This window comes from Haemorhous mexicanus, chromosome 11 (assembly GCF_027477595.1).
Source record: "Haemorhous mexicanus isolate bHaeMex1 chromosome 11, bHaeMex1.pri, whole genome shotgun sequence".
Taxonomy (NCBI): domain Eukaryota; kingdom Metazoa; phylum Chordata; class Aves; order Passeriformes; family Fringillidae; genus Haemorhous; species Haemorhous mexicanus.
Genome location: NC_082351.1, coordinates 23,352,075 through 23,363,487, shown reverse-complemented (window position 1 = coordinate 23,363,487; position 11,413 = coordinate 23,352,075). Strand labels below are relative to the sequence as shown.

Below are 11,413 nucleotides of genomic sequence, written 5' to 3'. Positions count from 1 at the left end.
GGGACCTGGGGCTCCTTAAGGTCCCTTCCCACCCAAACCATCCTGGGATTCTCTGCTATTTATGTCTCAGAGCTCCTCATTGACTTCCTGCATATCACACATATTATGTTCAACCTTAAAATAGTACTTCTCTTTAGATTCTTTTTAATTAAGTGCAACATTTCTGGGTTTTTTTTTTGTTGTCACCCTGACCTTTCCAGAGCACTGAGCTTTGCCAGCAAACCCAATCATTTGCCCATGCTGCAGAGAGGCAAAGCTAACTGCAAAACAATATTGGTGCCATCTATTTATGGCAGGTATAAAATCCCCCAGGAAGCTGGTAAATCCCCTTCTCTGTGCTCAGACACCAGGGGCCACAGCGCTGCTCTCCAGGAGGGTTTCATTCTCAATGCTGGTGATTGATGCTGTTCCTGAGCAATCTTTCAGATAAATGAGCCCTCCCCACCTCATTTCCATAACTACTTTATCACGGTGTGAATTAGCTCCTCTTCTTCTGCAGAGTTACCTCTCCAACAGGAGTTTCTTTACAGAGCAATAGAAACATCCAGCCAATAAAAATATCCCAGCGAGTGCTGAGTACCTCCCAACAAACCTCAGATTCCTCTCTTTGAACAGTTAAAATATTGGCATTGCTTCATCCACTCCTTCCTCAGCAGGGGAGAAAATCCAAAGCAGGGAACAAGGAGCAGGCAGAAGGTAGAGATGTTTTCTAGGAAAAACTGTGACCATCCAATAAAATCCAATCCAGACATAAAATCCAACTTTGTGAAAATCTTCCTTTGTCAACACCGGCAGGAGTTTCCTGAAACATCTCTTCTTTTGGGAAAATAGCTTCAAACGAAATTAAAAGCCAGCTTCAGAAATGGGGTTTGGAGGACTCCAGACAAGAAAAGCCATTTGTTCTGAGGCAATCTGGCCCTGCTTGGGTTGGCTCCCTCCATCCTGAGCTGAGGAAGGTGTGAAAACAGGCAGAGAGGGGGCCAGGTCTGACTGCTCGGGATGAAAGGATCAATTCCAGGCGAGTTTCTGTTTGTGCTCACTACAAACCCATTTTTCCAAGGGTCTCACATAAATCCAGATGTCCTCTGGCACTGAATGAAGAATGGAGCTGAAACCAGGCTGGGGATTTGGGCGTGTGGGTGGTCACACTCAGCAGCAGAGGCCTCACACCCCATTGCTGGTATGGATTCAAGATGCTCTCTTCACCAAACAACTTGGATTTAAAAAGAAAATAAAATATGTTAAGGCCTTTAGTGAGGACAGAACGCGAGATCCGAGCAAAAACCAGGTGTGGAAATCTACAACCATAGTTCAACTGCTCAGATATTTCAATATTTTCAGTTTAAAAGTCATTCTTGCACAAAAGCTGTCACACCCACAACTTGACCGGTGCCATATATAAAAAAATGTCCTTCAGGATTACTCTAATCACAACAAATGCTCCCAAACCAGGTTTTAAAGCAGTACCCAATGGCTGTATTTATCTAGGAGAGCACCAAGGCTGCTGGCACCTCGGGAGCTTTGGGATTTTTTCCTGCTCCTCTAGACCAGGGACACAAAGGCACAGCAGTCCCTGGGAGGAGAAAACAGGGATGCAGCCACAGAACCCACAGGTTCCCATCGAGGGCAATCCTGCAATTTATCCTTCTGCAATAAAATCCCAGGATCTGTGCCACCACCCCAGGAGCTCAGGGGCCACAGACTCCTCCAGACTCCTCTCTGCTGGCAAACAAGGCTGTGCATTAAGGATGGGATCATTTACATTTCTGTCAAACTGATGCCAAAATATCCTCAGAACTTAAAAAAACCAAACTGGGGACACCTGTGTAAACTGTAAGCAATTGCCACCTCTTACACATCCAGATTTTTGTTGAAAACAAACCCATTTTCCTCCACGTCCTGGGGCCTTGTTCCTCAGGTTCTCGTCTTGTTCCTCACCCTTGGGATGAGCTGAGTTTCCACTGAGACATCTTTCAAGCCTTTGCTCCCACATGTTCTTAGATTTCCCATCGAGTTTTCTGTTTATACAGAAAATATTGATCCTTGCACCCAGCCTGGCATCACCTGTGGTGCAGGTGGAGCTCAGCCTGCCCCACTCCTGGGTTTGTCCCCTGCAGATCCCTCAGCAAGGACACTCTGCATGTGGGAATGGCAGGAAGGACCCAGCAGCTTTCATCCTCTTCCACTTCTCCTTGGAGGATTTCCTTTCCTTTGGAATGTTCTCTCTGAAACTGTGCCAAAGCCAACAGCATTCCTCAAATTCAATTTGTTATTCCTTGAACAACAGAAGGAAACATAATATTCTTGGGAATATAATATGCAAAACATGCTTGGGTTTATTATTTGAAAACCTCAGCCAGCTTTGGTTGTGGAGATAAGGGAGAACAGAAATAACGTTCCCTATGCAGAAATAACATTCCCTATGCAGAAATAAAGCTGTTTTTCTCAGCAACATCCAGAAATGCTGTCCCTGGGGTTCCCCTGTCCGTGCCTGGACACAGCACATCCCTTCAGCAGCCACATGGCTCTGCCCAAATTTCACCTTGCTCCCTGCTCCCATCCCCAGGGAGCTGCAGCAGCTCTCACCTGGAGCCTGGATTTGATTCCCCCATTCCTGAAGGATCTCATTTCCCCATCCCTGGGGGATCTGATTCCCCATTCCTGGAAGAGCAGCTGTGCTGTCCCTGCCCGTGGCAGGGGTGCAGTGAATGATCTCTGAGGTCCCTCCCAGCCCAGCCCAGTCCAGATCCCAGGGCACAGTGCCCCCAGTGCCAGGGCAGGGGGGGGATGCTCCATCCCAGATCTCAGTGCCCTCAGTGCCCTCAGTGCCAGGGCAGGAGGGGGATGCTCCATCCCAGATCCCAGTGCCCCCAGTGCCAGGGCAGGGGGGGGATGCTCCATCCCAGATCCCAGTGCCCTCAGTGCCCCCAGTGCCAGGGCAGGAGGGGGATGCTCCATCCCAGATCCCAGTGCCCCCAGTGCCAGGGCAGGAGGGGGATGCTCCATCCCAGATCCCAGTGCCCCCAGTGCCAGGGCAGGAGGGGGATGCTCCATCCCAGATCCCAGTGCCCTCAGAGCCAGGGCAGGAGGGGGATGCTCCATCCCAGATCCCAGTGCCCTCAGTGCCCTCAGTGCCAGGGCAGGAGGGGGATGCTCCATCCCAGATCCCAGGGCACAGTGCCCCCAGTGCCAGGGCAGGAGGGGGATGCTCCATCCCAGATCCCAGTGCCCTCAGAGCCAGGGCAGGAGGGGGATGCTCCATCCCAGATCCCAGTGCCCTCAGTGCCCTCAGTGCCAGGGCAGGAGGGGGATGCTCCATCCCAGATCCCAGTGCCCTCAGTGCCCCCAGTGCCAGGGCAGGAGGGGGATGCTCCATCCCAGATCCCAGTGCCCCCAGTGCCAGGGCAGGAGGGGGATGCTCCATCCCAGATCCCAGTGCCCCCAGTGCCAGGGCAGGAGGGGGATGCTCCATCCCAGATCCCAGTGCCCTCAGTGCCCCCAGTGCCAGGGCAGGAGGGGGATGCTCCATCCCAGATCCCAGTGCCCCCAGTGCCAGGGCAGGAGGGGGATGCTCCATCCCAGATCCCAGTGCCCCCAGTGCCAGGGCAGGAGGGGGATGCTCCATCCCAGATCCCAGTGCCCCCAGTGCCAGGGCAGGAGGGGGATGCTCCATCCCAGATCCCAGTGCCCCCAGTGCCAGGGCAGGAGGGGGATGCTCCATCCCAGCTCCCAGGGCTGTGCAGGAGGAAGCCAGAAGCACCCACAGAAGCGCTGCTGACTCAGCACCCGCTGTGCCTCAGCATTCTGGGCCTTGTGGGCAGCTCCAGGCTCCCTTCCAGCCCCAGAGCAGCCCCTCAGGAGAGCCTCTGCCCTTGCACGGATGCACAGAAAATCCCCCACCCCAGTTCAGGCCAGCCCTTCCTCCTGGAGCCGCGGCCAGCACGCTGAAGGCCCGCAGCAGGCAGCAGCACTCCCCGGGCTGCTGGACTCCTCTCCCAGCCTCACTCTCTGCCAAGAACTCCCACAGAAACGCTTTTATATCTCAAGACTACTTGAGAGGAACCTAAGCACTGCACTTTCACTGCCAAATTTAATTTCTCCGTGGAGCTCTCAGCTCACTTAAGGCTTGCCAGCCTCTTGGAGGGCTGAGAGCTCCGCAGGGCACGGCCTGGCCTCTGCCCTGGGGGCACAGCAGGGCTGAGGAGCCCTGCCCTGCCTGCCCTGCTGCTCTGGGCCCTTCTCCTGCCTTCAGAGAGCAGTTCAGCATCTCAGGGACAGCTGGAGTGCTGCAGAGTCACCTGCAGCAAGGGGAGCTCACGGGGACCCTCTGCAAGCCCAGGGTCCCTGAGGCTGGCACAGCCCTGCCAGCCCAGGAGTGCCAGCTGTGCCCATCCCCTCCTGTCCCCAGCCCCGAGCCCTGAGTGCCACCTCCAGGTGCCACCTGCAGGGATGGGCACTGCAGAGCTCCCTGGGCAGTGCCAGGGCCTGAGCCCCCTTTCCATGGGGAATTCCTGCTGCTGTGCCCCCTGAACCACATGAGAGGCCATGTCCTCTCCTCCTGTCCCTGTTTCCTGGCAGAACAGGTCCCCCCTGGCTGTCCCCTCCTGGCAGGAGCTGTGCAGAGCCACGAGGTCCCCCCAAGCCCCTTTTGAGCAGGCTGAGCCCCCTCCCAGCCCCCAGGGCTCCCCAGGGTGGGGCTGTGCAGGGCTGGCACATGGGGCAGATCTCCCGGGTGGATTGTCACGGCGTGTCGTGACAGAACCCCCCAGAGAACAGAGACAGAGATGGTGCAGTACCCAGAGCCCATTGGAGAAACAAAATTAGAAACAATCTGTGTTTCAAAAATGTGGTCAACAGAATGCATCACCATGACAATTCTCGCTAGAAGCAACAAGAGAGGCTTGCTGGCAGTGCTGAAGGAGGGCTGGTTCAGGAGTGAAGATTCATCAGAATGCAATTTACAGCACCAAAAAAAAATATATCTGTAGTGGCATTTCATTGACTTTTATTCTTAAAATGTGAGAACCAGACTGAAGAAGCATTACCTTGCACTGAGTTCTGTGAAAATCCTGATCCTGATGGAAAATCAGAGACATCTTTAGCATGTTCCTCAGTGGTTGCACTCCAGACAAAGCTAAAATAAGGATCAAGGATTTATATCACAGATATAAAATGAAATCAAGTGAGAGTCTCAGATGAAGGCACACAGAGGTGGGCTTTAAATGACAAACATGGCTCTAAAAGGAAATGTAAAGAAAGGATTAAGATACCCACGCACTGAACAATAATTCCTTTTAAAGGTGCCACCGTGTCCCAGCTGTGAGAGAAACACAACTTGCAGCAGTTTAATGATGGCTCTCTCCAAAGATCCCATCCAGGGCTGGGCACCCTCCCCCCCAGCTGCCCTCCCTGCCACGCTGGGTGAGGATTCACAGCCCCAAAAATGCACTGGTTTCATTTGGGGCAGCTCTCCTGATGGCTGAGGTCACCCAAAGGTGTCTGTTTGCCTCGTGGTGGGAGAGGGCTCAGCTGCAGAGAGAGAAAAGAGGGAGCAAATCCACCTGGAGAGAGAGCCAAGGAGCCCAGAGGGGCCCTGGTGCCCCTGGATCCCTGGCAGTGCCCCAGGCCAGGCTGGGCACTGGGGCTGGGAGCACCTGGGGCAGGGAAGGTGTCCCTGCCATGGCAGGGCTGGGATGGGTGGGATTAAAGAGCTGAACTATTCTGGGATTCTGTGATCAAAGAGCCCAGGGAAACACAGCAATGTTTTGATGACAAATGAAATAAAGAGCAGCTCTGGCTGGGGGTGGAGGTGGGATGGAAATCACGTCTCCACCTCTGGAGCTTCCCCAGCAGCTCTCCCTCAGGGGTTACTATTTACTACTTTTTAGGGAGTGCAGGCACTGAGGATAAATTTCCTCTCTTAAGCCCATAAATCTCTGCAGGTCTGACTGAACGCTCAGCATGGTATATGTGTGTGGCTGGGCTGACCTTGAGCTGGGGAAAAGTTTGTTAAAAAACTTCTCCTTTTGGAAAAAAGCCCCACGGCAGGCTGACAAATCCTGCACAGCTGCCCATCAATTGCCACCAGTCGTCTTAATTTTTTAGTGCCTAACTAACATTTCTTTCTCATCAAAATACTTCGTGTCAAATATTTCATTTTGATTGTTATGCTATGTTAAAAAATAGTAAATCACTTAGCAACTAAAATGAAATATCTAATGCGAGGTCAAATGGGTTACCTTGTTGATTCTGGGATGAAATAACATTTTTTTAATCATTTTTGCTTTTAACAAAGCTTTTTTTTTTTTTCTTTTTCTTTTGCAATTTTGAATTGCCAGGGAATAAAATAAATATATTACCCCCAGGTAGGTACTGTATAAGTAATATATGGTAGAGTTATAATAGAACACTGAAAAACTCCATTAGATTGCTGTTCCTTTGTCAGAGGCAGGACTGGCTGGAGCAGCACTTGTATATCTCAGTGATATCTAATTCCCAGGGAAAAGCTCCCAGCACTGAGAGCACAGGCAGCTGCAGGCAAACAGGGCCATCAAACACTGCCAGCACTCGGGCTCTTCACAGGGCTGGGCAGGGAACAGAGAACAGACAATGGCTGTAAAATCCAGAATTCAGAACAACCTGATTGCACCTCACTGCCAGGGCAACTCCTGCTGGACCCAGGGCAGCCCTGAGGGACCCAATTTAGCTCTGATGGACCCAGATCAGCCCTGCTGGACCCAGGTCAGCTGTGATGGACCCAGATCAGCCCTGATAGACCCAGGTCAGCCCTGCTGGACCCAGATCAGCCCTGATAGACCCAGGTCAGCCCTGATGGACCCAGATCAGCCCTGATGGACCCAGATCAGCCCTGATGAACCCAGATCAGCCCTGCTGGACCCAGATCAGCTGTGATGGACCCAGATCAGCTGTGATGGACCCAGATCGGCCCTGCTGGACCCAGCCCAGCCCTGCTGGACCCAGCCCAGCCCAGCCCAGCCCTGCTGGACCCAGCCCGGCCCTGCTGGACCCAGATCAGCCCTGCTGGACCCAGGTCAGCCCTGATGGACCCAGATCAGCCCTGATGGACCCAGATCAGCCGTGATGGACCCAGATCAGCCCTGATGGACCCAGATCAGCCCTGATGGACCCAGATCGGCCCTGCTGGACCCAGCCCGGCCCTGCTGGACCCAGATCAGCCCTGCTGGACCCAGATCAGCCCTGATGGACCCAGATCAGCCCTGATGGACCCAGATCGGCCCTGCTGGACCCAGATCGGCCCTGCTGGACCCAGCCCGGCCCTGCTGGACCCAGATCAGCCCTGCTGGACCCAGATCAGCCCTGCTGGACCCAGATTAGCCCTGCTGGACCCAGATCAGCTCTGCTGGACCCAGGCCGGCCCTGCTGGACCAGCCCGGCCCTGCTGGACCCAGATCAGCCCTGCTGGACCCAGCCCAGCCCTGCTGGGTGCTGTCCATGCCAAGCTGGCCATTGCCAGCCACCACTCCCTCTCTGTCCCCCAGCGCCTGGCAGAGGCAGGGCCACATTCAGGAGAGGCAATGTTGGAACATCTCCTGGAGCAGGGCTGTGCCTGCACTGACGTCAGCCCTTCCCAGTGGTCCCGGTTGTCACCGTGGGCCGGGCTGCCCAACACCTCCCCCGGGAGGGGAGCCTGGCCCCGGTGACTCACGCTGCCACCAGCGAGGTGACAAAGTGCTGCAGCTCCTCGGCAGCCGTGGCACGGTGCAGCAGGCACAGAGGGGGCACAGCTCCAGCCCCCCGCTCTATTTATGGCTGCAGGCAGAGAAAAACATGCTCCTGCCACATTTTAAAATAAAATCTATGTGAGTTTGGTGAAAAACACCAGATGACTGCACACGAGGATGAGGGGATATTAATGCACACAGTGACACCTCCAGTTCTCGTGCTGCCTGCAGAAGGCACCAGCAGAGCTGCCAGCCTGGCCCTTGGGCACCTGGTTCCTGCCCTGGCTTCAGCCAGGGGACACGCTGGAAACACCAGCAGCACCCAAAAACCACAGGCAGGCCAAACTCTGGTCTGGCTTTGAAGCCAGTCTGGCAAGGAGCACTGAGGGAAAACAGGAATGCTGGGAAATTTTGAAATATTTTCCTTTTTCGGGCATTTATAAATCTACCAAAGGCTCATTGATGCATCTGGAACAGCTTTGGCTTTCTAGCATTTATCTGAAGTAGTAATTCTTCTGAGTATTTTACAGGGTGTTCAGCCCTCCAAGAGAAGCTGTACAGCAGCAATTATAAAATGCAAAGGGCAGCACTGCTCAAATGAGAGACCTCAGCCACAGAGATGTTTTAGCTTCTCTAAACCTCATTTGTAAGCAGGGATAAAATGGAAGAGTAAATGGAGGAACCTGATAGCTTCATGTCAGAAAAGACATGAACCGTGACACAGCAGTGTCAGCCGAAGGAAAATGAGCTGTTAAAGCACCTGGAGTGGAACAACACACGGTTCCTGAAGTGGCAGATTAAAAAAAAAACCCTGATAATGGGTCACGAGTGATGAAATTTATGCCTTGTTTCTGCCGTGCTCTGGGACTTCCACTTTCAGATCTGCAGTCAGAACAGATTAGATTGCCTCCAAATGAAAGTGTCAAGGTAAAACCCAGCAAGTGTAGCTCAGCAGCTCTGCACAAACATTGGCAGCGAGGGAAACAAGAAAACAAAGCTCATGGTGCTTCCCAGCCCCTGCACCTGGAGAACCAGGCTGAACAGGGGCAGCAGCAATGGGATAAAACCCAGGGCCTGCAGCAGGGGGGCAAGGAGGCCTCCAGTGCCTGTCAAAAGAGGTTAAATAAGATGCTTTGGAACTAAACCACGATTCAGCTTTTCTAATATCACATAAAACAAAGAACTGGAAAAGAGGTGAGGGGTTTCTTATGGACCTTCAGGAGGAAAACACCTCTGGGCGGCTGGTGGCCATGGTGGCTGCAGAGCCAGGCTGATTGCTGGGCCAACCACTCTCCCAACCTTTCCTTCCCCCCCGCCCCAAGCAATGCCTCAGCACAATTTACCAGTTTCCAATCCACTAACTGAAATAACTGCAAGGTCTTTCTGTTTGCAGGCTGGGAAGGGCAAGGGAGAGCCCAGGAGCATTTCTGCTGCGAGGCTCCGTGCCGCGTGCCCGGCACAGCCAGGGTGGCATTGCCACCCAGCTGGGCTGGACTGGGAGCTGCACTGCCTGCAAACGTCCCAGTGCCACGCTGTGGGCAGCAGGAAAACTCCTTCTCCTGCTGCCCCTGGCTGAGCTGTGGCAGACAAGGCCAGGGCCGGGCTGGTGATCTCTGGAGCTCGGGGATGGAGCCCGACCCCGAGCGCCGCTCGTCCCCAAAGCTCAGTGCAGCTCCTGGAGCTCCTGTCGACTGAAACAAGAGATCTTCCTCGGATCAGAAACTCGGAGGGGAATCAGTAAATCCTGCTGTGTTATTGTGCTGACCTTTAGACCACCATCTGTCTTTTGGCTCTTCAGTTTATACAGGAGGAAATACCAGGAGGTGCTGATGCATCGAGCTGCCCCTCCAGCAGCACACACAGACCTCAAACCCTTCAGCACTGAGCTGGAAGTTACATTTTTATTGAGTGGCTCGAAGCAATGGATAAGAAGGGAAAAAACACCCTGCTCATTTATAACCACTCGTAGGTAATGCCAGTGAGCGGGATTTTTTATTTGCTTACATCATCTGCTGCTAAAGTCCTATTTTCTCTGTTAAATCTATGTTTTGAAAAGTCCTTGGCATTTTAATTGGCTCAATGTTTCAATTCTCTGTCAAAAACAAGACTTGCTGAAAAACACCACCTGATCTCTCCATGGATTCCTCCTTCTCAGAGCCCCCTAAATGCTGCTCCCCCTGGGCAGGAGTTTGCAGCTGCAGTTCTCACCCAAACCTCTCCCTCTGGAGCAGTCTGGCAAGTCCAAAATCACCCCCACAGCACCGAGCAGGAGCACTCTGCCTGCACCTGGCTCTCAGTGAGGGATTCCAGACCCAGCTTTGCACTTCTGCTCCTCCACCAAAGAGCGACAAAAAAGGGCCAGAAAACAGAAAAAGCTACAAGTGCCTCTGAGAGCTGGGAGGGAGGAGTTCTCGTGGGAGGGCAGCTGAAAGTGTTACCTTTGGTGCCCAGCTGCTCCTTCCCTGCTGTCCATCTCTGCACAGCTCCAGTCTGGATGTTGGGGTGGTTCTCCCTTGGACAGGGCTCTGGAGAGCAGGGACGAGACCCCACAGGAGGTTCAGGCTGGAAAAACCCTCAGAGAAATCAGTCCAGCCCTGCCCCAGCCCTGCCAAGGCCACCACTGCCACTGTCCCCAAGTGCCACCTCCACAGGGCTTCAAAGCCCTGCAGGATGGGGGCTGTGCCCCTGCCCTGCTGCAGAGGGGACCCACAGGGACTGAGCCCAGGCCCAGGCTCTGCACAGGGCAGCCCCAAAACCCCACCCCAGTCTGAAGGTGCTGCACTCCACGGAAGCATCACACAGAGTGAGGACCTTCCTGGCACCAGGGAAACGCTTGCAAGTGACAATTATTTCCATTTAATTTAGTGGCAGTAATGACAACCCTGTTCTTTCCCTCAGCACTGCCCAGAGCTGCCTCCAGCTGCTGTTACCTGAGGGCTGGGGTGAAGCCAGCATCCCACCCCACAAAAAGGCAGCACCCTGCAAGCAGCACTCCTGTTCCCAGCCCCCAAGGATCAGGCAGGCTCCCAATTTCTGCTGCATTTCAGCCATTTGGCATGATGCAACCCCCCGTGGGCAGTTTTGTTCTCTCCCAGTAACCCCTGCAGGTTGGAGCTATCAGGATCTGCCAAAGCTTACCCATTTTCAGATGTCTCAGGAGAAAATGAGGAAGGCCAGAGGTGGTTTTTTATACCAGCAAATAACAGTTTGCTTGCCTCAGTAAGTGAGAGGTTAATGGCTCTGCATGAAAACGAGGATCACGGCCAGTTCTGAGCCAGATTCAGTTTGGAGTTGCTTGAAAACTGAAAAGAAGGTCAGCACGCCCAGCCAGGTTCCTCTGTGCTTTTGTTTTATTCAGCTTTGCAAATCAGAGCTCTCTTCATTGCCTCAGTCCCTGGTGGGAGAGCAGAAAAGATGAAGTTGCAAGGCTGAGCTGTTGTGTTATTATGTTCCCCATCTCATTATCCAAATTGCTGTGCCACGAGCAGATCCAGCCCAGGAGCCTCTCTTGATCTACAGCCTGGGGACCAGCACTGCTGGGCTTCTCCAGCCCTGGGCTGTGCACACGGGCCTGGAAGCATTTGGAAATCTGTTTACAAGCTGTCCAGGGTAATTGGGAAGGATTTTTCTTGTACCTTCGAGGTCACACACGTCCAAAGGTGAAAGTTGCTGCGGCAGCTGTTCTAAAAGGATCAGGGAGGGAGGACAAT

The 11,413-nt window shown here is 53.6% G+C and overlaps 1 long non-coding RNA gene across 1 annotated transcript in view; it reads right to left on the bottom strand.

Annotated features, from left to right (window-relative positions):
• The window catches only part of LOC132332474 (uncharacterized), a 41,672-nt gene that overhangs the window by 3,739 nt on the left and 26,520 nt on the right, over window positions 1-11,413 (bottom strand). The window contains exons 12-14 of the long non-coding RNA XR_009487910.1: window positions 10,842-11,097; window positions 10,142-10,265; window positions 5,046-5,134 (exon numbers count right to left, since the gene is read on the bottom strand). This is a non-coding gene — a long non-coding RNA (uncharacterized LOC132332474). The remainder of the gene's footprint in view (window positions 1-5,045; window positions 5,135-10,141; window positions 10,266-10,841; window positions 11,098-11,413) is intronic.